Source organism: Oncorhynchus nerka, linkage group LG7 (genome assembly GCF_034236695.1).
Source record: "Oncorhynchus nerka isolate Pitt River linkage group LG7, Oner_Uvic_2.0, whole genome shotgun sequence".
NCBI lineage: Eukaryota > Metazoa > Chordata > Actinopteri > Salmoniformes > Salmonidae > Oncorhynchus > Oncorhynchus nerka.
The window spans coordinates 58,428,847-58,440,671 of record NC_088402.1 but is presented as its reverse complement, the minus strand read 5'-3'; positions in this window follow the sequence as shown (position 1 = coordinate 58,440,671).

Here is an 11,825-nt window from a genome sequence, read left to right as displayed (position 1 = left end):
CTCCGGGCCATGGATCGTCACTGGAGGCTTCGGGCCATGGATCGTCACTGGAGGCTCCGGGCCATGGATCATCACTGGAGGCTTCGGGCCATGGATTATCACTAGAGGCTTCGTACGTGGAGCCGGAACAGGTCTCACCGGACTGAGGAGACATACTGGAAGCCTAGTGCGTGGAGCTGCCACAGGGCTTACCAGGCTGGGGAGACATACTGGAGGCCTGGTACGTGGAACCGGAACAGGTCTCACCGGACTGGGGACTGAGCTGCCTCTCAGTCTTCCGTCTACTGGGTCTTGTCCCCTGCCATAATCTCCTCCCCGGTCCAGCTCGTCCTCCAAGTTGATGCACACTGCTTGGTCTTTTTGTGGTGGGTAATTCTGTCACGTTCACTGTCTTCAAACTCCCTGTCATAGATGAGCCAAGGTGCAGCGTGCATGTAATTCCACATCTTTAATAAAGTGAAACTTTCACAAAAAAACAGGTAAACAGAAACCGAACGTGCCGCAACCGTGGCGCACACCAACACACACAGAAAATAAAGAATTAGCCATGATGGGAAAAAGGCTGCCTAAGTATGATTCCCAATCAGAGACAACAATAGACAGCTGCCTCTGATTGGGAACCACACTCGGCCAAAAACAAAGAAATAGAAAACATAGAATGCCCACCCAAATCACACCCTGACCTAACCAAATAGAGAAATAAAACGGCTCTCTAAGGTCAGGGCGTGACAAGCAATGCCAACTGTATATATTTGTGTGCGTGTCTGGCACTATTACATGTATGTGTGTGTTCTTGCATGTGTTTATTTGAATGAGAGTGTGTGTATATGCATGTATACAAACAGCTGCACTGCATCAGCCTCAGGCAAACTTGGCAATAGTTGTAAAAACACTGCCACTTTGTCACACCCTGACCATAGTTTGCTTTGTATGTTTCTATGTTTTGTTTGGTCAGGGTGTGATCTGAGTGGGCATTCTATGTTGTGTGTCTAGTTGGTCTGTTTCTGTGTTTGGCCTGATATGGTTCTCAATCAGAGGCAGGTGAAATCTCGCGTCTTGTGACGGCCGGCCGCCCAACAACCTGCCCGCTTGACCCTATCCCCTCCTCTCTTCTCCAGACCATTTCCGGAGACCTTCTCCCTTACCTCACCTCGCTCATCAACTCATCCCTGACCGCTGGCTACGTCCCTTCCGTCTTCAAGAGAGCGAGAGTTGCACCCCTTCTGAAAAAACCTACACTCGATCCCTCCGATGTCAACAACTACAGACCAGTATCCCTTCTTTCTTTTCTCTCCAAAACTCTTGAACGTGCCGTCCTTGGCCAGCTCTCCCGCTATCTCTCTCAGAATGACCTTCTTGATCCAAATCAGTCAGGTTTCAAGACTAGTCATTCAACTGAGACTGCTCTTCTCTGTATCACGGAGGCGCTCCGCACTGCTAAAGCTAACTCTCTCTCCTCTGCTCTCATCCTTCTAGACCTATCGGCTGCCTTCGATACTGTGAACCATCAGATCCTCCTCTCCACCCTCTCCGAGTTGGGCATCTCCGGCGCGGCCCACGCTTGGATTGCGTCCTACCTGACAGGTCGCTCCTACCAGGTGGCGTGGCGAGAATCCGTCTCCACACCACGTGCTCTCACCACTGGTGTCCCCCAGGGCTCTGTTCTAGGCCCTCTCCTATTCTCGCTATACACCAAGTCACTTGGCTCTGTCATAACCTCACATGGTCTCTCCTATCATTGCTATGCAGACGACACACAATTAATCTTCTCCTTTCCCCCTTCTGATGACCAGGTGGCGAATCGCATCTCTGCATGTCTGGCAGACATATCCGTGTGGATGACGGATCACCACCTCAAGCTGAACCTCGGCAAGACGGAGCTGCTCTTCCTCCCGGGAAGGACTGCCCGTTCCATGATCTCGCCATCACGGTTGACAACTCCATTGTGTCCTCCTCCCAGAGCGCTAAGAACCTTGGCGTGATCCTGGACAACACCCTGTCGTTCTCAACTAACATCAAGGCGGTGGCCCGTTCCTGTAGGTTCATGCTCTACAACATCCGCAGAGTACGACCCTGCCTCACACAGGAAGCGGCGCAGGTCCTAATCCAGGCACTTGTCATCTCCCGTCTGGATTACTGCAACTCGCTGTTGGCTGGGCTCCCTGCCTGTGCCATTAAACCCCTACAACTCATCCAGAATGCCGCAGCCCGTCTGGTGTTCAACCTTCCCAAGTTCTCTCACGTCACCCCGCTCCTCCGCTCCCTCCACTGGCTTCCAGTTGAAGCTTGCATCCGCTACAAGACCATGGTGCTTGCCTACGGAGCTGTGAGGGGAACGGCACCTCAGTACCTCCAGGCTCTGATCAGGCCCTACACCCAAACAAGGGCACTGCGTTCATCCACCTCTGGCCTGCTCGCCTCCCTACCACTGAGGAAGTACAGTTCCCGCTCAGCCCAGTCAAAACTGTTCGCTGCTCTGGCCCCCCAATGGTGGAACAAACTCCCTCACGACGCCAGGACAGCGGAGTCAATCACCACCTTCCGGAGACACCTGAAACCCCACCTCTTTAAGGAATACCTAGGATAGGATAAAGTAATCCCTCTCACCCCCCCTCCCCCTGAAAAGATTTAGATGCACTACTGTTCCACTGGAGGTCATAAGGTGAATGCACCAATTTGTAAGTCGCTCTGGATAAGAGCGTCTGCTAAATGACTTAAATGTAATGTAAATGTTAGTCATTGTCTCTGATTGGGAACCATATTTAGGTAGCCTGTTTGGTGTTGGGTTTTGTGGGTGATTGTTCCTGTCTCTGTGTTTGCACCAGATAGGGCTGTTTTGGTTTTTCACATTTCTTGTTTTGTTAGTCTATTCATGTATAGTTTCTTTATTAAAGAACCATGAATAATAACCACGCTACGTTTTGGTCCGCCTCTCCTTCGACTCAAGAAAACCGTTACACACTTAGTATCATTCAAATGTACTTTTTATGTTTTATTTAGGCTTTTTTTTTTGCAATAATGTTGAAGAAGTTGAACCAACTTGGGGTGCTGAAGGATAGCTCTGCCATTCGGCCAGTTCAGAAACAAACAATAATAATTTGCAGTATTGCCTAATAGTCCTACGACTACGTGGTATAGCTATAGCTTACTGTAAATCCAAATACATATAGCACTGTTTGCAAGGTTAGGTTTAGTTGCTAGTAGGAATTTCATTGTATTGTGTAGCTTACGCTTTAGCTGTATCATAAATAAACTGTGATTTGATTAGCTTGAACACGTTACAATATAGGCCTACCCAGGGCCAGAATTATGCAGGGGCATAAAGTTTGGAAGTTTGGACACATATACTCATTCCAGTGTTTTTCTTTATTTTTACTATTTTCTACATTGTAGAATATTATTGAAGACATCAGTACTATGAAATAACACATGTGGAATCATGTAGTAAACAATAAAGTGTTAAACAAATCAAAATATATATGTTATATTTGATATTCTTCAAAGTAGCCACCCTTTGCCTTGATGACAGCTTTGCACACTCTTGGCATTTTCTCAACCAGATTCATGAGGTAGTCACCTGGAATGTATTTCAATTAACAGGTGTGCCTTGTTAAAAGTTCATTTGTGGAATTTCTTTCCTTCTTAATGCGTTTTTAGCCAATCAGTTGTGTTGTGACAAGGTGGGGGAGTATAAAGACAAGGTGGGGGAGTATACCCTATTGGTAAAACACCAAGTCCATATAATGGCAAAAACAGCTCAAATAAGCAAAGAGAAATGACAGTCCATAATTACTTTATGACATGAAGGTCAGTCAATGTCGAAAATTTCAAGAACTTTGAAAGTTTCTTCAAGTGTAGTCGAAAAAACCATCAAGAGCTATGATGAAACTGTCTCTCATGAGGACCGTCCCAGGAATGAAAGACCCAGAGTTACCTCTGCTGCAGAGGATAAGTTCATTAGAGTTTACCAGCCTCAGAACTTGCAGCCCAAATAAATGCTTCATAGGAGTTCAAGTAACAGACACATCTCAATATGAACTTTTCAGAAGAGACTTGTAACGGTTTTCTAGGTGTGGTGAAGGAGAGTCGGACCAAAACGCAGCATGTAGATTGCGATCCATGTTTAATCAAACAAACGTAAACACGAAATAACACAAACACTACAAAACAATAAACGTAACGAAAACCGAAACAGCCTATACTTGTCAACTAACACAGCGACAGGAACAAAGACACTAAGGACAATCACCCACACCAAACTCAAAGAATATGGCTGCCTAAATATGGTTCCCAATCAGAGACAACGATAAACACCTGCCTCTGATTGAGAACCACTCCAGACAGCCATAGACTTTGCTAGACAACCCCACTAGCTACAATCCCAATACATACACACCAAAACCCCAAGACAAAACACACCACAATACAAAAACCCCATGCCACACCCTGGCCTGACCCAATACATGAAGAAAAACACAAAATACTTAGACCAGGGCGTGACAGAACCCCCCTAAGGTGCGGACTCCCGAACGCACCTCAAAACAATAGGGAGGGTTCGGGTGGGCGTCTGTCCATGGTGGCGGCTCCGGCGCGGGACGTGGAACCCACTCAGTCAATGTCTTAGTCCCCTCTCCTCGCGTCCCTGGATAGTCCACCCTCGCCGCCGACCATGGCCTAGTAGTCCTCACCCAGAACCCCACTGGACTGAGGAGCAAATCGGGACTGAAGGACATCTCGGGACTGAGGCAGCTCGGGAGTGAGAGAAAGCTCGGGAGTGAGAGAAAGCTCGGGAGTGAGAGAAAGCTCGGGAGTGAGAGAAAGAGTGAGAGAAAGCTCGGGAGTGAGAGAAAGCTCAGGCAGGTAGGTAGATCTACCAGATCCTGGCTGGCTGGTGGTTTCAGCGGATCCTGGCTGACTGGCAGATCCTGGCTGACTGGCGGATCTGGCGGATCCTGGCCGACTGGCGGATCCTGACCGACTGGCGGATCCTGGCAGATCCTGGCCGACTGGCAGATCCCGGCTGACTGGCCGATCTGGAAGAGTCTGGCTGACCGGCAGATCTGGAAGAGTCTGGCTGCTCCATGCTGACTGGCAGCTCCTTGCAGACTGACAGCTCCGGCTGCTCCATGCAGACTGACATCTCCGGCTGCTCCATGCAGACTGACATCTCCGGCTGCTCCATGCAGACTGACATATCCGGCTGCTCCATGCAGACTGACAGCTTCGGCTGCTCCATGCAGACTGACAGCTCTGGCTGCTCCATGCAGGCTGGCAGCTCTGGCTGCTCCATGCAGGCTGGCAGCTCTGGCTTCTCCATGCAGGCTGGCAGCTCTGGCTTCTCCATGCAGGCTGGCAGCTCTGGCTGCTCCATGCAGGCTGGCAGCTCTGGCTGCGCTGAACAGGCGGGAGACTCCGGCAGCGCAGGAGAGGAGAGAGGCTCTGGCTGCGCTGAACAGGCGGGAGACTCCAGCAGCGCTGTAGAGGAGAAAGGCTCTGGCAGCGCTGAGCAGACGGGAGACTCCGGCAGCTCAGGAGAGGAGAAAGGCTCCAGCAGCGCTGGAGAGGCGAGGCGCACTGTAGGCCTGATGCGTGGTGCTGGTACTGGTCGTACTGAACCGAGAACACGCACAGGAAGCCTGGTGCGGGGAGCTGCTACCGGAGGGCTGGAGTGTGGAGGTGGCACAGGATGGGCTAGACCGTGAAGGCGTACTGGAGATCTTGAGAGCAGTGCTGGCACAGGACGTGCAAGGCTAGGGATGTGCACAGGAGGCCTGGTGCGTGAGGCTGGCACCAACTTCACCAGCCGACTAACACGCACCTCAGGACGAGTATGGAGCGCTAACCCAGGTGCCATCAAATCCCCGACACGTTCCGTCGGGCGAATTCCATGCAAAAAGCACCAACACAGCAACTCCCTCATTTCTCTCTCCTCCAATTTCCCCATTAACTCCTTCACAGTCTCTGCTTCGCTCACCTCCAACACCGGCTCTGGTTCTGGTCTCCTCCTTGGCTCCTCACGATAAACAGGGAGAGTTGGCTCAGGTCTGACTCCTGACTCTGCCACACTCTCCCTGAGCCTCCCCCAAGAAATTTTTGGGGCTGATTCTCAGGCTTCCTTCCGAGTCGCCGTGCTGCCTCCTCATACCGTCGCCTCTTCTCCTGCTGCACCTTTGGGCGGCTACACTCCCCTGGTTTAGCCCAGGGTCCTCTCCCGTCGAGGATTTCCTCCCATGTCCAGAAATCCTTATTGCGCATCTCCTCTTTGGGCTGCTCCTGCCTGTTGACACGCTGCTTGGTCCGTTGGTGGTGGGTGATTCTGTAACGGTTTTCTAGGTGTGGTGAAGGAGAGTCGGACCAAAACGCAGCGTGTAGATTGCGATCCATGTTTAATCAAACAAACGTAAACACGAAATAACACAAACACTACAAAACAATAAACGTAACGAAAACCGAAACAGCCTATACTTGTCAACTAACACAGCGACAGGAACAAAGACACTAAGGACAATCACCCACACCAAACTCAAAGAATATGGCTGCCTAAATATGGTTCCCAATCAGAGACAATGATAAACACCTGCATCTGATTTAGAACCACTCCAGACAGCCATAGACTTTGCTAGACAACCCCACTAGCTACAATCCCAATACATACACACCAAAACCCCAAGACAAAACACACCACAATACAAAAACCCCATGCCACACCCTGGCCTGACCCAATACAGAAGAAAAACACAAAATACTTAGACCAGGGCGTGACAAGACTGGATGAATCAAGCCTTCATGGTTGAATTGCTGCAAAGAAACTACTACTAAAGGACACCAATAATAAGAAGAGACTTGCTTGGGCCAAGAAACACAAGAAATGGACATTAGACCGGTGGAAATGTGTCTTTTGGTCTGATGAGTCCAAATTTGAGTTTATTGTTTCCAACCGCCGTGTCTTTATGAGACGCAGAGTAGGTGAATGGTTGATCTCCGCATGTGTAATTCCCACCATGAAGCATGGAGGAGGAGTTGTGATGTTGTGGGGGTGCTTTGCTGGTGACACTGTTGGTGTTTTATTTAGAATTTAAGGCACACTTAACCAGCATGGCTACCACAGCATTCTGCAGAGATACGCCATCCCATCTGGTTTGCGCCCAGTGGGACTATCATTTGTTTTTCAACAGGACAATGACCCAACACACCTCCAGGCTGAGTAAGGGCTATTTGACCAAGAAGGAAAGTGATAGAGTGCTGTATCAATGACCTGGCCTTCACGATCACCCGACCTCAACCGAATTGAGATGGTTTGGGATGAGTTGGACCGCAGAGTGAAGGAAAAGCAGCCAACAAGTGCTCAGCATATGTGGGAACTCCTTCAAGACTGTTGGAAAAGCATTGCAGGTGAAGCTGTTTGAGAGAATGCCAAGAGTATGCAAAGCTGTCATCAAGGCAAAGGGTGGCTACTTTGAAGAATCTCAATATAAAATATATTTTGATTTGCTTAACACTTTTTTGGTTACTATATGATTCCAAATGTGTTATTTCATAGTTTTGATGTCTTTACCATTATTCTACGAAAACTCCTTGAATGAGTAGGTGTGTCCAAACATTTGACTGGTACTATATATATACATATATTGTACAATATGTGTGTTTGTTTGAATTCAAGACCAGATTGATCTCAGTTGGTCAGTGTCAGAGTAGCCACTCATTTCAGTCATTTGTATGGTAAGATTCAGCTAATTTCTTCTATCGTGTAAATTATGTAGAACTCCAAAAAATGCTTTTTTTATTTTGGCTTTATTATTGCGTCTTGGTGCACAGATTTGTTTTCAGAAAAGTATGGTGTTCCGGGACGTGTGTGTGTGCGTGTGCGTGTGTGTGCGTGTGTGTGGGAGGGAGGGGGGGGGGGGGGTGTTAACCTATTACAAAATAAAAGAAAACAGAGGTGAACTATCAATTCTAATAATTTTTTTGCATAGATTAAACATGCTATAAAATCAATTCACCAAGTAGTGAACATAAATCATTACTACGTAGAATTGAAGGAGATTAGTTTTAATATAGCCAGTAAATCAAGCTTTTGGTGTGGTGGGTTCCACTGCGCAGTGCAAGAGGGGGTCCGTGATGTTTTATGAACATCAAGGCAGACACACGGTGAATTTGGATTCTCGGTCTCGTTGGTAAGATGATAAGGTTCATGTAGCTAAACCCTCTCACACTCCACTGAGCAGCAGATCGTTTTATCAACTGTCTGATTGGCCAAAATGGTAAATCCCCCGAATTGCCTCTGCAGTGCACACACGTAGCCTACAGTTCTTCATCATTCCCACCACCGCCAGTGAGAAGAGGGAAGAAACCACCATTTACTGTCAGTTCAAGTATATTTAAAAAGTAAGTTTATGGCCAGTTTTATTGTGAAACATTTATGACAATGTCCTCATCTTCCCAACATTTCCTGTCACCTCATGGATAAAAAAAACACCCAACACCAACTCTCCAAAACTAAAAACTATGTTTTACTTTATTTTCATGTTCCTTTGTAGGCTAATCCTCTCCGTGTTGCCAAAATGATTGTGTAGACTGTAGCCCCGAAAATGTCTAGGCTGTAGTCCGTAAACAACGGGCTTTCCCAAACTTTATGCATTAGGTAGACTTAATATAGGCCTATATTTTAACAAAAAAAGTGAACTTATTTTTAGAAATGTTCAGTGGAAAAATGGGTAAGCCCAAGGTTGCAACTGCATCTCTGAATTTCCCATCGTTCTTTGTGTGAATTCCCGGCAGACTAGATGCTGTGTTGTGTATTGCTGCCTTTCACAGGTCTGAATGCAGATTGCACGTTTTAGTCACAAAATTAAAGGAGTAGGGGAATGGGAAATTCTTAAATTGCACCACCATCTAACCCGGCACCTAGGGTTAACAAAATTCTGCAAACTTTCAATAAACGGTTCTAGTTATATAGCTATAGGCCAGGGTTTTCCTAGTCAGATCACATAGCTACCACTAACAGCACAATGGAAAAAGCTGTCGCCCTCCAAAAAAGTCTACAGTACTGTGACCTACACACACTGTCAGCCAGAGCATCTCCTTCAGCTTAGAACCTTTTCCCAAATCACGTGAAGAATCATGTTCTCACCACCACCAATTGTCTTTTGACAGCACTCCTCATCCCACAAATATTTCAACACAAAGCCTCCGTAAGTAAACATGCTTAAACAAGCATTCGACTCAGGAAAGACATTTTCATAGCCCATTTTGTCACTCAAACCATAATCTGCCAAGCAGATGCAATTACTGTTGAAAAAGCCAGAGTGGCAAAGACATATTCCCCACGGGCATTTATTAGCCGACTTTGAGAGGGTTTGTTGAAAATGTTCCCATACATCATTTTGGTTGGGTTTTGACTCTCTCTTTGCTCAGTTGTCTGTTTTTATGACTGAGTGTTTCATTGCAGGACTGACCACACTGGTGGAATGAATTGGCACACTGCCATGTAGTTGTGTGACATGATCTGTTATTCGAATCATTCTTCAGCAATACCCCTGGAATAAACCAAAATCACACATATCACCACTCTGACAGTGTGTTTGTATATATGTATGAATAATGATGTGAGTTATTATTTCTCCTTTTGAAATAACTTATTGTGAGTGATGACTTTAAACATGCGGAAGGTTTGTGCAGCGGGATTATAATGACCCAATTTAACTAAGGGTCTTTTGGAAACAAAGGGTATTTTGGAAAAGAATATTTGTGAAAAATATTTGCTGAAAAAAGTTATGCAAAGGCCTATACAATAGTAGGCTCTCAGCTGTTATTCATTTAACAGCCGTGCTATTGGTTTATTCCTGTATTTCATCAACTTCAGCCATTCAGTGAAATTCATACTGTATGAGTGTTGAAAAGTCCATCTGCTTGGTGCTCTACGTACAGGAACATGTAAGTGATATCTCCACGGTGCAGATCACAATAAATAATTCACATTGCCTCCGTGGTTCTATGTCCTTACATTCTGTTCGTTGTTCTTCAAATACCCTTTGATTTGTAAAAATGTGTCCAAAATGTATTCTGCCCACAGTATACATTGCTACATTTTACTCAAACACACACACACACACACACACACACACACACACACACACACACACACACACACACGGGCTAATATGACCCAATAACTGAGTTTCTTTGTCTGATGGAAACAGACACTCACACACAGATATGTAAACAGTCACACAACCCCCCATTCCTATGCAGACACACATCACCAACATCACCTAACACACCCACACACTGTGGTAGACATTCCAGCGTTATCAATAGAGCCTGCTGTAACTCTTTTGTTTCTCCAGGGGACAGGCTTCGTTCCCTTTATCAGGTATCAGCCTGGGAACATAATAGCAACCCTCGCCTGCCTGGCATCTATCTGCCTGTGGCTGTGAACACAGAGACGGTGTCCAGTGTCCCAGCCTGCCTTGCAAGCCCTAGAGAGGTGGCCTCTTTCCATTAGTTCTCGAACTGTCCTCACTGTAGAAACTAAATGGAGGCCACCAGATTGATATTATCAAGTAATCCTTTTCCGACAGTTAAATCTCAATTGAGCATGACTCTCGGGGGCACTTGTTATTTATTTTAGATAGAGGGTAAATATTCTGTGTGTGCGTGTTTGCGCACGGTAGCGGGTGTGAGTGTGCATGCGTGCAAATGTATGGGTAAGAGTGTGTGTATAAATGCCCATTGACCACAAGGCAGCTCATTTAAGAATCAACAAGAGCATGAGGAGGTGGACTGAACTTCTTCACACTGAACACATCTGTCACTTATTGGAGAGCTGCATTCAAAAAGAGCAAGTCCAGGTAGCCTGGTTTAAATCACTCCGAATGAAAGGAGCATGAAACCCAATTGGCCAAGCCAATAGAAACAAATCTGAACAGAAATATACCCCCTCTAAACCATTTAGCCCACCCTACGTCAAGCAACGAATTGACTATAGACAATCAGGGAATGTTTCCGCTCTCGTTCCTGTGTGAGAATACATGCTGATCACTACTACAACATTTCCTCAGCTACGATGTTCCAGAAACACATGACTTGTCATGGCGTTCATCAGATCTTGCAGGGTTTCCCAACCATCTCCTCAGGCCTCCCCAGACGTTTCACATCTGAGTTGTAACCCTAAACTGGCACACCTGATTCAATTAGTCAAAGGCTTGATGATTAGTTGACTAATTGAATCAGGTGTGCCAGTTTAGGGTTAAAACTCAAATGTGAAACTTCTGGGGAGGCCTGAGAGGAGGTTGGTAATAGAGGAACATTATCCCTAACCTTATGTCTAACACACTAGAAAGCATCTCGTGACTAGAATGCTAGCAAGGTAGCACTTCATTTAAGCTACAAATGATTGTATTTGAGGTAATTGTAGCCAAGGGCTCCATATTTCATCCAACTTGTTTCATGGAGTTGGAGGCTGCTGGCTAACCGTGTCTAACACTGAAGACTGTTTTTTTGTGTTTTCCAATGGCACTCCCTCACAACCCAGCCACTCTTCCAACACAAACAGAGCGGTGCACAGCAAACAGGCGGTGTCGAGCTGGCTGGCAGTTGCCAGATGTTTTCCTACTTTGTGGTGTCAAGTCTAAACAGGAGAACGATCCTCACACCTGGTTTTACCATGAGCATTTAGCTGGAATGTTTCAATGTCTCTTTTTTTCAAGCCTCTAATGTCTCTCCAACTCTTCCTTTTCTTCTCGGACGGCATGGAGGGAGGGGTTACAAATGCTGCATTCCAGAGAGCGAGAGAGAGAGAGAGAGCAGGACGGAGAGATGGGAAG